Source organism: Aphelocoma coerulescens, chromosome 2 (assembly GCF_041296385.1).
Source record: "Aphelocoma coerulescens isolate FSJ_1873_10779 chromosome 2, UR_Acoe_1.0, whole genome shotgun sequence".
Lineage (NCBI taxonomy): Eukaryota > Metazoa > Chordata > Aves > Passeriformes > Corvidae > Aphelocoma > Aphelocoma coerulescens.
This window is the reverse complement of record NC_091015.1, coordinates 158826737-158831126: the sequence shown is the minus strand read 5'-3', so window position 1 is coordinate 158831126 and position 4390 is coordinate 158826737. Positions and strand designations below refer to the sequence as shown.

The 4390-nt window shown below is 42.8% G+C and overlaps 1 long non-coding RNA gene across 1 annotated transcript; it reads left to right on the top strand.

The window, feature by feature from the left end:
* The first annotated feature begins 537 nt into the window (after window positions 1–537).
* LOC138106015 (uncharacterized) lies at window positions 538–3412 on the top strand. The gene is made up of 3 exons (XR_011148872.1): window positions 538–601; window positions 958–1053; window positions 2503–3412. It is a non-coding gene; the product is annotated as an uncharacterized lncRNA (long non-coding RNA).
* Window positions 3413–4390: the final 978 nt, after the last annotated feature.

Here is a 4390-nt window from a genome sequence, read left to right as displayed (position 1 = left end):
ACTCCCAAATAGAAGAGAGGATTGAGAGCACCCTCAGTCAGTTTGCCGATGACACCAAGTTGGTGGGATCTTCTGGAGGGCAGTAAGGACCTGCAGAGGATCTGGACAGGCTGGATCAATGGCCCAAGGCCATTTGTAAGAGGTTCAACAAGGCCAAGTGCCGGGTCCTGCCCTTGGGTCACAACAACCCCTGCAGTGATACAGGCTGGGGGAAGAGTGGTTGGAAAATTGCCCAGTGGGAAATGACCTGGGGGTGCTGGTTGACAGCAGCTGAACATGAGCCAGTGTGTGCCCAGGTAGGCAAGAAGGTCAATGGCACTGGGTCTGTATCAGCAATAGTGTGGCCAGCAGGGCCAGGGCAGTGATTGTCCCCATCTACTGGGCACTGTGAGGCCACACCTTGAATCCTGTGTCCAGTTTTGGGCCCCTCACTGCACAAAAGACATTGAGGTGGTGGAGTGTGTCCAGAGCAACAGAGCTGGGGAAGGCTCTGGGGCACAAGTCTGATGAGGAGCAGCTGAAGGTATTCAGCCTGGAGAAAACAAGGCTCAGGGGAGACCCCATTGCTCTCTAGAACTCCATGAGAGGAGGTTGCAGCCAGGTGAGTTTGGTCTATTTTCCCAAGGAACAAGTAAAAAGACAAAAGGAAATGGTCTGAGGTTGCACCAGGATGGTTTAGATTGAATATTAGGAAGAATTTCTTCACCAAAAGCATTATCAAGCATTGGAACTGGCTGCCCAGGGAAGTGGCTGAGTCACCATCCTTGGAGGTGTTTAAAAGACATGTAGATGCAGTGCTTAGGGACATGTTTCAGTGGTGGAGTTGGCAGTGTTGGGTTTACAGTTGAGTTCAATAATCTTAAAGTTATTTTTTAACCTAAATTATTCTAAGGCTTTCCTGGAGAAGGTCATGACTGACTGGTATTGAGTGGGAACCAGGCTGCTTTTCCTTTCCAGTGATGGTCCAGGAAGCTGGAGGACACAAGTTTGGGCAGACACACCTGACTGACATCTGTATGGGGTGACACTTGGAACTTCCATTTCCCAAGAAAGGTTGAAATTTGTTTTAATTTCAAATGTGACAACAAAGTAGAAAAATAATTGCTATATGAATATGTGACACTGAGTTAAAGAAGACAAGCTGACTACTCTTTACTGGCTTAAAAAGCCAGATTGAAAAGTGACACTAGTTCTCAGCTTTTCTGCTGTATTGTGACAGGTGAGCAGTGGTAGTGAACTAAAAAATTTTGGAAAATTCTCTAGTGACATTTCAAGGTTTTTCCTCAAAGTTTTTCTATAATTAGATTTTTAAAATTTTAAGTTTCAGTGAACTTAAAATATTTTTTTTGCTGCAGGAAAAGGAATTCAGTTTTACATAATTTTACAAGGAAATATGTTTGGTTTTTTGTATTTTCCCTTCCCTGAACTAAAGCTCCCAGGTTGTTTTGCTGAAAATTTTCCAGTGAATTCCAATCCTATAAAAATGACCAGTGATGTGGCAAAATTTTGATATTTGGTGCAGACAATACCACTGATGAAACAGAGACCCTTAATCCTTGCACATTCAGAGAAAATTCTTAATGGAGTTGTTTGGAGTAGGGTGCAGTCAATTAGATAGTAGGACTTAAACCACAAAGATTTTGGAAAAAATGTTGTGTGTTATAAAACCCTACTGGCTTTATGTGTTTGTGCTCACACTACCTCCAGGAGATACAAATCTAAGTTAAGTGAGATAAGACTCTGGTCTCTAGGGAATAGCACAGGAGTTTCTGGAAGGGGGTGGGCGATCTAGCAGGAGCATTCTTTCTGCACTGACTGGAACAGAAAGCATTAAGCTGATGGAGCTCCCAGCTAACATACCAGAGATAAAAAAAGAGTCCTGAATATTTGTGTTTATGAAAGATCTCCTGGCATTTAAAAAAAAAAACCCGAGCAAGCTGACACTTCAAATCTTCATCCTGGCTGATTGCAATTTGTACTCCCCTCCTACAGACACCCTTCCTCTATCAAGAGGAGAGGGATGCTGTGCTTCCCATCTGCAACTTCACCTTTTACTTCATCTCAGTGGGAGCATGTACAGGGAGAGCTGAAAAGGTCCTCTGTTCTGACAGTAGTGTTGTAAGCACATGGCACATGTGAATTCAGTCCTAGAATTTAGGTGCCATGGCTGTTTGCAAAAGGAGAGTTGAATGCTATAGATTTACATTAGTGAAAGCATGAGAGAGGTAAGATTACAGAATCACAGAATCCCAAAATAGTCTGAGTTGGAAGGGTCCCACAAGGATCATTACAGTCCAACACGGCCCTGCACAGGACAGCCCCAAGCATCACACCATGTGCTTGTGGTTATGGGATTATCTTCTCTGCTTTTGGTGTCCAGGCTCTACTCAAGGTAAATAATGCTAGTGGGCATCCTGTCCAGATTATTAGTAAGTTTTAATTCTTCTTGGGCCCCCAAACAAATATCTGATTGAATTTCAGTCTGTTATATACTGTGTACAGGTTTTGATGCCTTTTCCTGTCCATCATCATTCTAAGATGAGCTGCACTGAATGCCAGATCTGCTGATACTTCATGTATGTGAGACACATTTTGGCACAATCCCTGGGTTCACTGACCATTCAGACTCCTGCTGTCTTTTCCTAAACTCTACACTGCACTTCTAGAGGGCACCATTCAGTCTTTTAACCATCATACCACTGTATGATTTACATCATTATGTATGCGCCTTGTTTGAAGAATCAAGCTTAGATGGGACTGGCTGTAGCAAGTACATATGTAAGATGATGTCCTTTGCATTTGGATTTCAAACCTGTGTATGGGTGAATCCTATGTTAGAAGTGGGGGAGACTGAAGAACACCATTTGTTCCAGTCCCTCCATCTTCTTTGGAGACCACTGAGGCACTGTGGGTTCTGTGGACAGAACAGGTACCTTCCTCAGGTACAAGAATCACCCACTGTCTGTGGTCCTCTGGGGAGCTGAGCCTGGTGTTACAGAACCCAGGCTTTATTCCGTCCTGTGACACGCATCTCCTTCTTGACCTTGGGCAACTTTTGGTCTTGGGCACTAAAAATGCAAACACAGTTGGACCTCCTTTTGGAAGGGCCATGGGGAAAGGAACATATGGAATATTCAACCACCAAGATACTAGAATAATTACATGTAAGTGGTGTTTTGTTTAGTCTTACCAATTCACTGTGAATTCGTCAAAAATCCATGCCAATCTTTCAGCTGGCTGTGTCTGTCTGATGAGTGATATTTATTTTGGGTGACTAATGGATGAGGGATAAAGATAAACCACAAGAGCAAATGTGTTTTCACAATTATGTCTAACAAAAAGAATTCCCTTGGACAAAACTTTTTTCAGAGATTCCCAATTTCAAAAATACCCATTGCAAAACCAACGGAAATTAAAGCACATTTGTCTGAATACATTTTAGTTTTTCATTCACCAACTGCTTTTGAGACTTCTTTTGTTTTTTCCTGTTAGATTTCAATTCACACTAACAAATTTTCTCTGCCTGAAGGATGTAAAATATTGAACGTTTTCTCAGTGCTCACTGCAATCCCTCCAGGGATCAGCAGGGGCTCCTCTTGGACTGTGGCTAACCAGGCTCTCTGCTCTCCTTCCTTGCCATTGACTAGCCCAGGGGTTTTCCACACTGGCTACCTGGTGCAGATTCTGTAATGCTGGGGAAATACAGTAGTGCAAATATGTTCAGGAATTCTCTCATTTTCCATCTCACAAATCATCCAAAAAGTGTAATGGACGGATCACTATAGATGTGTTGTCAAAGGAGACTGTGTGTACTCTAAAAGCCAGGCAATGAAAGAGCAGCATCACCACCACATTCAGGAGATTATGATCACTGATGATGTGGGCAGACTTTGATATAGTTTTGCTACACCTGCAATTAATGCATTATTAATTTCACATCTGGATAATAGGGAAAAAATACCCCACACAGATATCTTCCCTGGCAGTAGTACATTGTCACAAATGTGGAGCTGAATATAAGCCTATCTTGAATCTAATGCTCTTGTTTTTCTGCAGTATGTTTAGTTTAGCTTCCTCCAGCTCAAGGATATTTGTACTCAGTGTTTGGGCTTTACCTCCCTGGGAGCCAAAAATTTTGACCCAGATGACGGGGAGATGTAGTTGACTGTGGTGGCCAAGGTGGCTCATGATAGGGTGACCCACATCCTCATGGTGACCAAATGACTCACGTGTTTTCCTTCACGTGCTGCAAAAAACAGGAGAAGAAAGAATTAGCTCCATTCCACCAACAAGATGGACTAAATGGTCACAAACCTGTGTTACTGATAAACAGACTGTACAGTTGGTAAACCATGTAATTAAATTAGCTGGGGTTTAGGACAGAACCAGC